Raw genomic sequence first — 16238 nt, forward strand, 5'->3', positions numbered from 1 at the left:
AATACTTAACAATTTTAACTATTCCGAAACTATTCACTTGTGTGCTGATTTGCTAACTCTAAGTTTTTGTTGTTTTCAGGCATGAGCTTGCAATGCAGCCTAAAGCTTGGCTGCCCCTTCCGTCCACTGTCCCCTCTCCCGTGTGCATGCACGGAATGTAGAGCAGAGCACCGCAGAGACTCTAATGAACTAGCCACTGAGTATACTGTGTGCAATCCCTCTTCAGGTTTCCTAGGCTCCTCTTGGGCGGTGGAGGCTCAGGAAGCTCAGTTGGCCTGCCTCATGATTGGCCACAACCAGAAAGTGCTCAAACTCCTCATGCTCCAGCCGGAGCCTGCATACTCCTCCCTGAGTGCTGTGGTGAGAACACACTCCAGTTACAAGTACTGCAGCCCTCTTGTCTCAGGCCCGTGATCCCGTATCCTCCTCGCCTCTGCTCCCTCTGCTGCCTCAGCCCTTCTCTGCCCTCCCCGCTTGAACCCCCTCCTCCCAGTGTGTCTCTGCTCTCTATGCACTTGAAGCTCATGCCCCCTTCCCCTGATGTAGGGATGTGTAGTGTCTGGACAGAGCCCTGCTGAGCTCCTTTGCCTTCTAGACCACTGATCCCAACCTCTCCCTGGATGCCTGCCCAGTGCTCTCTGCCTCAGTGGCTTCTGTCTGTCCAGTCTCTGATCTGAGTGAAACCTGGGCCGCCTTCTCCTAGCACCGGACAATCTGATTGAACTCCTGACACTGTTGCCCGACTCCCCCATGCATCACAATTATATTCCATTAAATATCATCTCGCTGCCCTAGGACAGGGCCCAGAGTCCTCATAAAATGAATTACTGCATTTAAGGAGAGCGAGAGGAGCATCTGGGGGGGAAAGCATATGAACCACCTCCTTTCTGACCTCCTTCCTGAAAGCCGCCTCTGTGAGCACCAGCAGCAGCTCTGTGGATAGCTTGAAGCCGAGCTCAGTTATTCTTCAAGGACAGATTACAGGAGGACGTCATTGTCATTTACACGAGAGGTTAAAGTCTGATGACAGGGATTCCTGAGAGGCACTTCATCCAGATAGGAGAAATCTGGGAACTTGAGAATTGCTTTCAGATGCCCAAAATGGGCAAAGGACATTAGATCAAGTAGCTTAACATGGCAGTTGGATGAAAACACATGGCAGCAATCAGACTGTGGAAAGATAAGACAGCTCTTCACCAACAGTCCTCAGGGTAATAGGGAATCTCATCTGCCTTTTAGCACTAACATGTGACACTCACAAGTTTCCAAGGTTGGCAGGATGCTCTTGGCTGTGTGCTAGGGAATAACCTAAAAGGTCATTGGAGTCTATACTAACTCAAACATCTTCTTCAGGCTCTAACCTGACCCTGGGCACATATCAATCAGGAAAGGCACACAGGGCTGTCCTCATCCTCAAATAACTCATTATGGTACCCTTGGAGTTGGAGGCCCCCGGGAGATAGATTTAGACAAGGGGTATGAGCAGGTGCCAGGCTGGGAGCAGAGAAGTGAATGACCAGTGACCGCTACAGTCTGACCGAAGATGGTGTACCAGCTTCATCTTTGCTGCGTTTGAAAAGACACTGATTTTCCTTTCAGTGTCTTTCATCTATTTTCTAGTTGCACAAGACTCACCTCCTTCTAAGAGATAACAGGGTGTTTGCAGTGGGCATGCTTTTCCCTTGTAACAGACACTTACTGAATTATCGCCTTGTGCTGTGGGGTTTGCATTTCTCAGGAGGGGAGTGGGGGGGCACATTTCAGGTTGAAGTCAGTCAGCACAGTGTGATTCCAGGATAGCACCTGAGCTGGGAAACTGGCCTGTGACCCTTCCTCTCTCCTGAATTCAAACATGAAATCATTCTTGAGATATTTAAATGTTCTTATCTGAGTGGGGTCACATGTGGTCAAATCAAAAGCACAGGCATGTTAGGGACTCTGTTTCCATGAGGGCACAGGGTGACAGCGCTGTGCATTATAGCTATTTGGGGACACCAGAAGGTGTTCTGCACAGCTCCTGAGGACACAGCACTCAAGGCATGCTGGCTGCTGTGAAAGCAAACATGTTCCGGGTAATGTCAGTCTGCATTTACAAAGGAGAAAATTGCACCTTAGGAAAGAGTGTTTTTTGTTGTTGTTTGTTTGTTTTTTAAGTGGAGATTTATTTAGTTCTCTGGCCCAAGCCCTGACCAGGGTCTTTGCTTATCCAGCAGGTTTCACCTTCATGAGCAAGTGTATAGACAAAATGAAGTAACATCATCACTTGATTTCTCTGTATAGCCTTGATGTTCGACTTCCAGAACAGGATGGCTCAGCCTCGGGACTTTGCTGTCATTTCTAAGATTATTTCTCCAGGAGAAAGATTTTCCAACCACTGATGATCTGGCTAACATACACACTTCACATCCTGTAACCTTCCTGGAATTTCCTGTTTCTGGATTGTAGCGCAGTGAAACATTGGTCTTGAGTATAGTCCCCTTTGGCAGGTATTAAGGAGACAGACTAAGAAGCACACTTAAAAGGTTGTTGAGTCATAAGGACTCTGCCCTAATTGGTGGATCAATTCATGGATTAATAAAAAGATAGGTTAGCAGGTTTATGCATTCTATGAAGTTAGGCCTGTTGGGGAAAGCAGTTAGACTGTCTCAGTGTTTTGTATGCTGTTACAGGAGTCTGGCATCCACATCACTGAGATAAACCCCACTCCTGAATCAGATAAACCTCACTCCAAAACCATGAGTTTAACACACCTTTCTGGTGTGAGGAGATGTCTTACCTGGAAAGTGCCTCCATTGCAAGCATGAGGACCCGAGTTAGATACTTAGAACCCACATTCAAACACAGCTGGGTGTGGTGGCATTTACTTGTAATCCCAGCCCTGGGGAGACAGGAACAAGTAGGTCCTTGGAGCTCCCCAACATCAAGCCTAGACTACTTGGTAAGTTCCAGGGCAGGGAGACCCTATCTACAAAGAAGGTAGATAGAACCTGAGGGAAGCCAGCTGAAGTTGTCCTCTGGCTCCAACATACATGCTCATGTACACATATGCACACACATACACAAAATAAAAAAATAAAAACAATGACATGAACTTTTCTTTATTAGTTACCAGTCTGTAGCACTTAGTTAAGACAATGAAAAATGCACTAGAGCAATAACCTAGGTATAATGAATATGACTCTAACAGTTGCGTGCATGAGAGTCATGGGCACCCTCATTACCTACTGGACTTGACATGTCCTCAGTAACTTTCCTCCATACCCCCATTCTAGTCACGGTAAAGGAGCCCAGGATCCTCTTTCACAAAGATATAAATGTGGATCTATTTTTAAAAAATAGTTTCATTGTACCTGAATTACATTCAAATATAAAAATTCCATTTTTCACTTGAAACAGCTATAGCACTATATGCTTGTATATGTGTCTTCTCTTATAATCCTTTTGGATGAAGGTAGCATCTCCAATTTATTCTTCATTCATCACTCCTGACCTTACTTAAACTCTTTCTGTTGGAAATGGTGTTTATCTGAGAGTATTACATGCTTTGAAATCAGAAACTTACCTGTGTTCTGAGAATGCTGAGCTTCAAGATGGCTCAGTGCCTCAAAGTTGGGTTAATTTAAATTGCAGGCCTCTCAGCCATAATCAATGTGGTGATTTGAATGAGAAAGTCCTTCATGGGCATAGATGATTAAATGCCTGATCCCCAGTTGGTAGGGCTGTTTGTGTAGGTTTAGGGGGTACGGCCTTGCTGGAAAGTATGTGCTGAGAGCAGATTTTTGAGGTTTAAGTGCCATCCAGCATTCCCAGTTCCCTCTCTCAACTTCCTGCTTGAAGTTCAAGAGGTGAGTTCTCAACTCTCTTTTCCAGCCACCTTGCTTGCCACCTGTGCTCTGCCGTCATAGATTCTAACCCTCTAGAACCATAAACCTAAATAAACTCTTCTTCTATAAGCTACCTTGATCATTGTGTTTTATCACAGCAACAGACAACTAATACACCCAACAAGAGGATCCATCTGTTTGTGTCTTATGATCTGTTCTCTTCATGGTATACACTCTCAGGAGCATCTCTTATCCTTCACACCAGGTCAACACATTCTGCTTCGCACTGTTCCTCAGTCTTTGTTTCAAGAGTACGGTTCTCTTTATTTTTTAATGTCACTGACAGAGTCAGAATGGAGTTTTGCATTTCCCATAACCACAAGGTTCTTCTTCGTTGAAGCCATTTGGGTTCCCCTTATACATTATGGCATCCTGTGATAACAGACAAGCACTTATACTGAATGTGTTAAGTTCAAAGCATCATCAAGAGGCATAGAACACAGGCGTGGAGACAGGATGTATATGCTTCAGCTTCTAAGCCAAAAAGCAGCGTCCACTCTGAAGCCCAAATTCTCAAGAAGGAAGAAAGGATAGTTTGTGAGTGTCTTGCTGGGATCCTGCTTTGTGCCTATGTCCCTTTTGCCACTGGTTGACCCTGACGTCCTTCAGCTACTGTCCTAGATCTGGCTGTGTCTGGTGTGATTTGCCTATCAGTCAGCATTGATGAGCGATGTCTAGGAACCATTTTTCTCTGCCGTATATGCCCCTTGCCCACTCTACCCTGAGTTTCACTGGTCCTGTCACACACCCGAGAGCCAGAGTTCCTGCAGAGCAAACATCCTTCTATGAGGCTCTCTTCCATGATCAAAACCAGACGTGCAGAGTTTGTCCTCTGATAGACCTGTCTGTCATGATGCCACTGGATAGCCTGTCCTGCCCTGTGCTCCAGCCAGCTAGACCCACCACACTGTGCATATCAGTCTTCTCTGTTTGTCCATGCCCCTGTTGGGCTGCCTGACAACTTACCAATGCTTGGGGACGTCATGTGCCGCTTCCTCTCTCCAGGTGCCCAGCAGCTGCTGTGTGACTACTCCGTAAGTTGAGGTCAATCTAGGGTAATGTCATTGTATGGGGGCTCAGCGGTTAAATCCAGAATATATTATGATGTGAGGTGATGAAGACTCTTGCTTGGTGTTCTTGGCACAATTAGCCTCTCTGAATATTATCCAAAAAGCTGTTGGAGCATAGATTGGATTAGAGCTGGCAAGGCATTACCCTAAAGCCCATCATAGCTTAATTTAATTAGATTAGTAGTGGTACTGTTTTTATTTCTGCAACTTAATTTATTTCAGGGTCTAATCCAACCCTTCAATTAACATTCCCATCTCCAGAAGAGCTTGCCAAATTAGCTTTTATTAATTGTGCTCATCTTGAAGCTTCTGCCCTCCATGTTTTAGCATTCCCATTCTGATAGATGGTGTGGGAAGGGATGACCATTGACCTGGTAATAAGCCTAACAGTCAAATCCAGATGGTTTTCCAGAACATAATCTCAGGGTAACCAGTACCCTATTTTCTTTGTCACTATAACCCTAAATTTTCAAAGGACTGTCTCACAGATCAGGTACTCCCAAAAACTTACAAAGCAACCATAAAAAGTGGGTTTCAGCCGGGCGGTGGTGGCGCATGCCTTTAATCCCAGCACTTGGGAGGCAGAGGCAGGCGGATCTCTGTGAGTTCGAGGCCGGCCTGGGCTACCAAGTGAGTTCCAGGAAAGGCGCAAAGCTACACAGAGAAACCCTGTCTCGAAAAACCAAAAAAAAAAAAAAGTGGGTTTCGTTTTCTTTTGTAACACATTCCAAACCATTATATTTTTCAGTTTGTATATGGATCTCTTTGAAAATATGCCTCTGAACAAAGCAAAAGAAAATTGGTTTACTTTTAAACTTTTACTTACAACAACATTTTTTACAAAACAAGTAGAATATTATCTCTGATAACTCCAGCATGTGTCAAGTTGACAAAAACAAAAACAGTTCAACCAGGCCAGGACAACCAACTTCAAAGAAAATCTGTCAACAAATGGCCTTTATTACTGCTGTTGTCCTCCCTTATTCCCTTCCTCCTGAGCCTGTCCACCTGGTTTCTCTTCTTTCTCAGAGCCAGGGGCTTTGGGTATGGACGGGCTTGGGGAAACTACAGAAGTCATGCCTTCCAGTGGTCACCCTCACTGCCCCACACCCAAATTATTGGGATCCACTCACACAGGTCATAGAAATACTACAGGAAGCCAAGTGTGACAAGAGAACATTGAAGCCACCGTGAGCCTTTCATGTTGAGTATTCCAGGGGGAGCCCACAGCTTCTGAGTTGCAATTCTTCATCTACAAACAAGCTGCTGTTCTCCACATTTGTAGGACACTGAGAAGATTTTAAATTGTAAACATTTTCTAACTTTTTATTTCTTAAGACCACTGGTTAGAATGAATAGCATACTTCCAGGAAGTGAGGGTCTGCACTGGAACAGGATATACTCACTGAGTCACCAGCAAGAGAAGTTGGAGATCAGCAATGTGCCTTGCCCTCTGTTCTCGTCATGGCACATGCTGCTTATAATTCATTCACAGCAATGTTTATTGATAGACCAGTGCTGGAGAACTCAACTTTACCCTGCAGTATCCACAATGCCAGTGGTCTCAGGAGCAAGCAGCTCTGGACTGAGCAATCAGTGTGGTATGGAAAATTGAAGCAATAAAATACTCTTGATTTGGAAGCTAAATTAGAACCCTATTAATAGCACCATCCTTGCAGACATTACGTGGAATACTCAACAGAAGGCCCAAGGTCACAGTGAGCAAGACCATACATACATACACTCATAGTACCCGTCTATTGTGAGCCTCAAAGGCCAGGCTGAAACATCCATGAGGCGAAGAAAAGGCCCTATGGCATTTCCACTGCAGGATAGAGGTGAGGAGCAGCAGGTGTTGTTTCCTTTGCCTGGATTTTACAGTTGACTCCATGAAAAAAAAAAAAAAAAAAGATGGTCTTAACAGGAGTTTCCTTTCAGTGGCCCTGAAAGGAATTACTCACTCCATCACCAGACACCATCATCTGTAGCTGCAAGGTTTCTCTGGTCCTGGCCAGTCCTGCCTGGCATGATGACGGTCCTTCAGCCACTTATAAAATAATAATTCAGAGGCCTAATATAAATTACCAATTGCATGGCCTATGGCAGGCTTCTTGCTAGCTAGCTCTTATAACTTAATGCCATGCCCATTACCAGTCTGCTGGCATCTTGCTGCTCCTTAGGTAGCAGCTGGTCGGTCCCTCCCTCCCTCCTTCCCTCCCTCACTCCCTCCCTCCTCCTCCTCCTCTCTCCCTCTCTCCCTCTCTCCCTCCCTCTCTCCCTCCCCCTCCTTTCCTTTCTTCTCTCTGTATATCTGCTTGGATTTACCACCTGCCTCTAAGCTGCCTTGCCATAGGCCAATGCAGCTTTATTTATCAACCAATCACAGCAACACATATTCACAGCGTACAGAAAGACATCCCACAGCAACCGTGAGCTGTACAGCCTTGTAGAAGCCAGGCCAGGGACCTGGCTTCACAGCACACAAGCTAGAAGACTTTGATATCTCTGCCTTTGGTTTCCTTTTCTATAAAATGGAATAGAGAATTAATCCCAGAGGGTTGCTTCACTATTGGTAAATGATTGGTAATTCAAAATTTTAAAACAACTCCTGGAGTGTGTAGATGAGTGGTATTTAAGTTCATAGCAAAGTGCAGAGTCCTCCTGCTTCTGTGCTTTCGCTGAAGTTGGAATGAAATGCTGCTTTTAAAATGATGTGTCTCAAAACAAGACACAACTACCCCCGCCCCCCTCCATGAGTGACAAGAACGCTGGTTCACAGAGCTGGAGTAACTTACAGCAGAGCACAGCCTGATTGCCACACTTTTTCTAATCTTCTGAAAATGTCTTTGGAGTTTTGGGGGGGGTTGCATTGAGGTCATTAGTAACTTCCAGTGGTAGTGGCACCTCAACATTATATCTGATGTAGGAACACAAGATGAGTTTTTAAATTTTTTTTTTAATTAAGAAATTTTTTTATTCATTTTACATACCAATCACAGGTCCCCCGAGTTTTCAAATTTTAAGTTTATGGCTCTTTTAATTCCTGGTTTAAATATTTTATTTTAAATGCTTTATTCATTGGTTAGTTCGTTTTGTTCCTTGGTTGGCTGTTCTACTCCTACATATTTTATTCTTTGTGATGTAATCGTAAATGAGATTATTTCCTTAACACCCTTTTTAGGCTGTTCATGGTTGGCATGTAGAAGCATAATTTGCTTTCATTGCTAATTTCCTATGCTCAAATACTGTTCAATTTTGTTGAATTTTTAAGACTTTCTCCACATAAGTTCATATCATTTATAAGCAAAGATCAATTTACATTTTTTTTTCTATTTCCAATTTGATGCCTTTTGGTTCCTTTAGAGACAATTTCAGTCTTTCTTCATTGACATTAGCTGTGGGATTTCACAAGCATGCGGTTGTTTTATTATGTTTCCAGCAGTGGGTTCTTTGCTTTTATCATGGAATGGTTTTGGATTTTGCCTTTCTTACATCAGTTGAAATGATAAAGTTTCCTCCCTCCGTTTTTAATACAGTGCAGGGCATTGATTGATTTCTGGTGTCAAGCTTTCTTTTCTTCACAGAGATAAATACCACTTTGTCATGGTGTATAATGGCCATAATGCATTGTTGGATTCCGGGTGTTCATGTTGTGTTCTGTGGTAAACTTGGTCGGTATCCATGAGAAACACTGATGTTTACTTTTCTTCTCCTGGGGGGTCTCTTTGGCTTTGGCACTAAAACAATGTAGATTGAGAGGACAAGTTTAGAAACACCAATTTTCAAGTTTTAAAGAGATCTTCATTCTTCTTTGGATAGTTGGTGGAATTTACCAATGAGACTGTGTGGTCTGTTGTTTTCCTTTGCATTTGAGATGCTGGCTGTGGCTCAGCACCTTTACTAGTTAAATGAATGTCCCCACTCTCTCTGTCATAATGATTCAGTCTTAGCAGATTGTGTGTCTCTTAGGAACACATCCATTTCATGGAATTTATCTAATTTATTGGTGCAAGATTGTTTAAAATTTTCTTCCAGTATTTTGTATTTCTGTATAATCAGTAACTATGTGCCCTATTTGATTTCTGACTTGGGCTCTTTGAATCTTCTTTGTATTTCATCAATATAGATAAAATTTGGGGTTTTTTTAAGCCTTTTTGTAAGGTCACATTTTGAGTCTGAATGTTCTATGTTTTTCTATTTTTTCCTTTATTTATATTTCTTCTTTAATATTGTCTTCCTTCTTGTAGAACTTGATTCCATATTTTTCCTCTTTTTTTTTTCATCAAAGCATAATATTGATTGGCTATCTGTGATTTTTAACTTTCACATTTATCACTGTAAACCTCCCATTTATCACTGTGTTCACCTGATTTAGGATCACAACATGCTTTTCAAGTAGAGCACATTACAGCCTATAAAGGATGTGGACACTTAGGCTGCAGCTCTGATCTCTTGTGCAGGAAGCAGCGTGGTTAGGAGCCTGCCCCAGGATAAGGAGAGTGAGCATCTCCTTTAGTTTTGGCAAGCTGCGCTCCTTAAAATGTAATTAAGGTACTGACCTCCTAGGCTACTGAGAGGATGTGATTCACAGAACTTAGCGTGGTTCTACCACTGTTAGCAGGAGGGTGGGTAAAGTGAGCCCAGGCTTAGAGGCTGGCCTCTGTCTGCTCTGCCCCGAGAAGTACCTCTGCCGCAGCTGCTTTTCAAGCTCTTCCCTGCCCTGGTGTCTCCAAACAGCCCCGGGCTTCCTGCTCTTCTCAATGAAAAGAATTGCTTCCTCAGCTCCTTTGTTATTTATCAGCCTCCATTTAAACATTCTGCCATGTTCTCTATGATATTTCAAAAGCTAATATTCATGCCTTTGTTTATTTAATGGTACCAGAGTGTGAATTTTTTTTAATATGTGAAAATGAACCCAAATGTGCTATTTAAAACTACATTTTAGCACAGTCTGATTTAGTTCACAACCCACCATCGTACAAAGAGCTATTTTAATCTTAATTATCTTGATTTTCTTGCTACTACCACATATGTAATTTTCTGGAGCGGCGTTCGGAGATGAAAGCAAAGGTAGGTATTCAGAACCTTCCTGATTGTGCCTTCCCAGGGCCTGTGAGTCTTGATTAGCAACAGGCGCACTGTGCCAAAAGAAGTCTGCAGCTGAAGCCTGCAGCTGAAGCCTGCAGCTCTGCACAGTGCGCATTGCAAGATCTGCAGTTCTCATGGGCTCAGCTTGAGGCTGGGTTTAATCTATGCTGTGCTGTCTGTGGAAAACACCCATACGCTGGGTCCTCCACAGCCTCGGCGATCAATCCACACTTAGTAAGAATGACGTGTCCGTGGACGCGGGCCAGCTCCAAATCCAACCTCTTGTGTTTTCTTATGAAGACAGGGTCTGCCCTATCACACTGAGGGCTGACAGGGGCTCTGTAAAGGCTTCACTGTAGCTGATCACTGAGGCATATGCTTGAGAAATGGAAAGGGGCAAAGGACTCTCACACTTCTCAGGGACAGGTGGAAGAGGTTGGGATTGTCCCTGAATATAGCTCAGATGGAAAAGTATGCAGAGCCCACTGGCTCTACAGCCCAACATGCACCCAGCTGCAGTGTATTTTCCTGTAATCCTGTGCAGACGTGCAATAGACAGAACCATTGTAGCCACTGGGAGGTGAGGAAAGCCTCGTCATGTGTTCTAGACAAAACTGTGTGTAGTACTAAGAAACCTGGGGATTACCTCAGAAAACCTGCACTGGAATTTCAATAGCAGTAAATATATTTTTAAATTTTTTTTATTAAACATTACATTATGCCATGACCAAAAACTAAAAATAAATTTTTTGGAAACACTAATATGAAGCTATTACTTCTAAAGAGCAGTGTGGAGCCCCTTTCTGGTTCCACTAAGTGGAATAAAAACCCTAGGAATAACACATAATATACAGGGTAGCTTTGAGAAGAGGAAAACAGGAAATTTGATACCAAAGAACACCTAGCAGAGCCACAGAGGGCAAATGTCTCTCGTTTCCAGGGGCTTCCATCCATAACCACTTGTTTCTGGGCCCATAGTGAGGCAGAGCATCATCGGGAGTCTACAGGCAAAGCTGCTCAGCTCTCAGCAGCCACAGAGCAGCGAGAGGGATGTGACCGGAACAAAATATCCTCCAAAGAGTCACCTCTAGTGATCAGCTTCTTCTAGCTAGGTCCTACCTCCGAAAGTTTCTGCACCAATAGTGCCACATCTAGGGACCAACTGCTCAATATGTCCATCTTTTCCAGGGTCAGTTACATCCAAACCGTAGCAGAAACTAACTAGACAGAGGCCTTGGGACAGAAAGAACCACGTGGGTGAGTCCTGGGTTTCCTTCTGCCTACTTGCCCAGACTTGGAGCTGAAGAAACAATGACCAGAAAATCCCATAACTGCCAACAGTCAGACTCAGAAGAGTCCCGTGAAAAAAGTGCAGCCTGGTAAACCAGAAATCATCTATAGAATGACTGTTCAGCTCAAAACAGAGCAGTCTTATTGGTCTAAGAGGCTGGTGACCGCAAGCCTGCAGCTCAGGATCTGAGGGTAAAGGGGAATGTGTCGTGCAGGATCTGAGAATCAGTTTTTGTATAGAGAGTAGTGAAGGAGGGGAGCTGGCTTTGCCAGGCCCCAAAACTGTGGCTGCTCTCATCATCATCTTCATCATCATCATCATCATCATCATCATCATCATCATTTTATGAACTGCAAGGTGAGAGATAAGCCAGGTTGTTTTGCAACCCCTGGCTTCAGGGCATATGACGGCTTGCTATATATTGCCTACTTACCAGAATTCCTTGGGCTGCAGGGTTCTGGAAGGCTCGGGCCTGTTTTATGGCTCTCATTTCAGTGTGGGGAATTTTCTTGAGCCAGGTTTTTCTACCTTTGTCAGCCATGGGGAGTCTGAGCCTCCACAGGTGGGTTCACAGCAGACAAGTACATGGCCAGGATATCCACCTTCATTCAGGGGCAACAAGGCAACCAAGAAGGGAGTTGGGTGTCCAGCACACTTCGCATCCCTGCCCCCCTGCTGAAACAATGTCAAGAAGATTGTTTAAAACAGAATGTTAGCCTAAGTTCAGAAGTCTCATAATACAAAACTCCCCAGATTGCAAAAGAAAACCACCTGTCATGCCAAGAACCAGGAAAATCTCAGAGACTGCCAGACAGTCCTCAGGTGCCAACAGTGAAATTCAGAAATGTTAAACTTATTTGGGAAAGATTTGAGGGCAGCTGTGGTTTTAAAATATATGCTTCAAAAAGCAAGTATGAATATATTTTAACAAATGGAAATATTGTAAGTACAGACAAAGAGATATAACACAGCAGAGGATAGAAATAAAGAAAACGAAAAATGTAGATGTGGAAACTATTATCACTGAATTAAAAGCTCAGGCAAAGAGGTAAAATAAGGGCAGAGGGAGGATCTGTGGCCAAATCTGTGTCAACAAAAATTGTCTCCGTGAGTAACAGAGAGAACACAGATTGGAGGAACAGTAGATCCAAGATACAGATTGAAGTGTAGCGCCCATGACTGGAGGCCCGAGAGGAGACAAGAGGAAAGACAAATATACTCAGAGAGAGTACAGCTCAAACTTTAAAAGCTAGTAAGCCTGTGCATCTGAGAAGAGAGTAGGTTAAAAACAGAAACACCCTGGGAAGCCCATACCAAGACTTGCCGTGCTTGTTAAAGCTCGGAAAATCAAATAAAAATAAAAATATCTTGAAATCAGTGAGAAAGGAATAATAGAAGATTACAGAGCAAAATAGTTCAGATTACATGAAATGTCTCTTATGAACAATGACGGTAGAAGCAAGGGTTCCAGTATATAAGTGCCAGAAAGAAGGCATTATCTTACAGAATCCCATAGCCACTGAAAATACCTTTCAAGAATGAAGAATGTCTTTCAAGCCATTTCCTAATTAAGGGGAATTAAGATAAATTGCCTTTGGCAGATATACCTAAAAGGAATAGATGGAGAATTTCTCTAAACAGAAAGTAAATGACAAAAGCTGGAACCCAGAAGTGTCTGGAAAAGGGGAAGGGGGGGGGTAGAGATGGTCACATTCATGGTTGAAGCAAAAAACCATACCACTGTCCAGGATGAGTCCAAATGTGCATAGAGCAAATGCTCAAATCAAGTGAGCAACAGTGAGGAGGAGAAGCCGTGTGGAAGCAGGTGAGGCTTCTCTAAGTCTCTGGGGTGAGCACAGCCACAACAAAACCTCAGACCCTTCAAACAAATAAAAACTAAAGGCTGACATTCCCTCCAAGTAACCTGACATTAAGCAGAAAGGAAACAAACAGAAGGTAATGACATCACAAATCCCATCAGTTGGAAGCTGTGTGAGTATGCCACTGATGAAATGACTTACAGACAGCAAGTACCACTCAACCATAGGATGTCTGCACAAAGGCTGCCTCAGATATCGCCCCGCAGTTCGAAGTGAAAAGACAGAAAAAGCTATACCATGTGGCTCAGGTCAAGGGAAAGCAAGGGTAGCTGTTGTAGCTGAGTAGACTCCAAAGCAGAAAATGCTATCACAGGAGGTATTGTGAGAGGATGAGCAACCAATTCCCTGGTCAAGGAGATTTGGCCAACATGCATGTGTTCACCAGACACAGAACTGCAAAATCTATGAGGTAAAAGCAGATGGAGCCAAGGGAAACAAACCAACAGCAATGCACACGAGGCATTTATGGAGCACCCCACTGAACAGTAGCTTACTGGAGGTTATCTAGAAGGGCTGTGGGGCATTTGCCAAAATAAACCATACCAGGACTGTGAAACAACCACAACAAACTGGTAAGAACTGAAGCCATTCAAAGTATGTGCTCCAACCAAATTGGAAACAGTAATCAATAACTGAAAGGTCATGGGAGCATACTGAAATACTTGAAGACAACAATGGCTAAGTCATCAATATGTCAGAGAAGCATTAAGGCAAATCACAAAGCTGGATCTCTGTAAATATCATTAACTTTGACAAGCCTGCAAAAAGGCTCACAAGAAAAAAAGAAAAGAGGAAAGGACATAAATTGCCAGAATCAGGAAAGATAGAGACCATGACAGAGCTCTGCATACATAGAATAGGTGACAAATATCAAGGGGAACTCCATCAAGGTGAAGTAGATCATCTTCCCCAAGAAAGGGATATTTGGACCAGATGCCTCCCCTGGAGATTTCTACTAAATATTTAGAAAAAAAAAAATGAAAACAGTTACCCATAATCAAGGGGAGAAGGAAGGAAGGAAGGATGTAAATGGAGATAGACAGATGTACATACACACACACACACAGAGAGAGAGAGAGAGAGAGAGAGAGAGAGAGAGAGAGAGAGAGAGAGAGAGAGAGAGAGAGACGCAAGAGGGTAGGAGGCACAAAGAGAGCACCAAAAAGGACACTGTGACCACATTCCTCATGAATACAAAACAACTCTCCACAGTGAATGTGATCAGACCTGTTCCTCACTTTTCTGTGTTGGCATCCAGGACCTATTCAAGTTGCTTGGCTTGATGTCTTCATCATCATCATCATCATCATCATCATCATCATCATCTTTATTGTTTTCACAGGGTCTGACTATGTAGGCCAGGCTAGCCCATACTACTAGTCTTTCTGCCTCAGCTTCCTGAAAGCTGGCATTACAGGCAAGCAGCACTAAACTCAACTGACTGTTCACTCTTTTAATATAATTTCCTCCTTGGACATGAGCAATTGTTCTGGGGTTGATTCTGCGCCATCTCTAGGCAACAAGGCTCTTTATCCAGAACAAAGTTGAGAAGGCGTTTTATGATCACCGGTATTCTCGTTTGGTTTTGTCTTAGGTTTTTTGTTGTTTTTTTTTAAACTCCCCAGGTGATTCTGTGCCTGAAGTTTTTGATATTTTTCTTAAACATTGGTTGCTCTTTTTTGTTGCCTTTGCTTTTGTTCTGAAGCTGACCTTCACAGCCATGTATTTTGAGCTATTATTAAGGCCTCTCTGACATTTTCATATAATATGTTCTAAAACGCTCTGGAAACTTGTTCTAAAGTCTGAGCAGTTGTTGTGGGAGGCATTTAGTACTTCTCTCCTGAGCACAGTAATTTATTCACAAAGCTCTGTTAGGTGTCCAATGCCATGGTCAACCACTAAGCACTGTTTTGTGGGTCATTGTATAACATGTTTTAGATAGAGTCCCTCAAGAAAAGACACATCTTACTCCTCTGCCCAGCAGCTGTCATTCTGTGTGCAACTTTTACCCATGCTTTTACCAGTAGATCTAAAGTCATTAAGTAAGTCATTCTTATAGCCTCCATATCTTGAGCAATTCCAAATATGTGTCATGAAAATGCCCCCCACCAGTTACGTTAAAAGGTTTAAATTGCTGATTTTATTTTAAAAATGTAAGCAGTCCACACAGGTGCCTTTAAAGTGGTCATGTTTATGACCACTCCTCTGACGCCTTTCTCCCACTGAATGGACCATGAGGCAGACTCCTCTCAGCGAACTGGAAACAGTTTTTTTTTTTTTCCAAAATATTAAGGAAAAGAAGGAGTAAATATATACAACAATGGGAATACTGATATTACATACACACACACACACACACACACACACACACACACACACACACACCGTGCCAGATTCTGAAGATTTGGGAAGAGGTTGTATGTTTGGCAGCCACTGACTGACTCTGCTGTGAGATTATGCAGGGCTGAGCCTCTGCACAAACTTTCTACCTCTTTCTTCTGTCCTTTGAGGGGCTGGCTAAGCACAGGAGTGTGTAGCATTCTGCAACAGTGCTCTCCTGCCCTCTGAAGATCAGGCACTGTCCACTGGGGTTCACAGTTCCCACTGCTTTCATGATGTCAGAGATTTGGGCTACAAGAATATAATGATTCCCTAGAAATGTTTTCTCATCGTTTATAATCACTAGATTTAAATTCTAGAAATTTAGCAAGTCCTCAAACTATGAAAGCCTAAATTGTCATGGACAGAAGAAATGTCAGCATGTCTTATGGCCTCGGTCAAGTTAGAAAAGGTGAGCTAGGGGAACCACTTGGAGCTTCCAGTTCCCACCAGCATCGAAACACTAGTAGTTTGCATACTATGGAGTGGGCATCTGCTTTGTGCATGATTTTGGTGAGCAGCTTTGTATACCTGCCGACATTAGGAAGCTGGCTGAAGGCTGGGAAGAAGGAAGGGTCATCAAGACATGTTGGATAGGGTCCTCACTTTGTGGGCCTGCTCTCTGTCTTCCTATGAAAGGTAAAGG

The 16238-nt window shown here is 43.3% G+C and overlaps 1 protein-coding gene across 2 annotated transcripts in view; it reads left to right on the top strand.

Moving 5' to 3' along the window:
- Positions 1-16238, top strand: part of Sntg2 (syntrophin gamma 2) — a 199524-nt gene that overhangs the window by 160479 nt on the left and 22807 nt on the right. The window lies entirely within an intron of this gene.

The sequence above is a fragment of the Peromyscus leucopus genome, chromosome 22 (genome assembly GCF_004664715.2).
Source record: "Peromyscus leucopus breed LL Stock chromosome 22, UCI_PerLeu_2.1, whole genome shotgun sequence".
NCBI classification, from domain to species: domain Eukaryota; kingdom Metazoa; phylum Chordata; class Mammalia; order Rodentia; family Cricetidae; genus Peromyscus; species Peromyscus leucopus.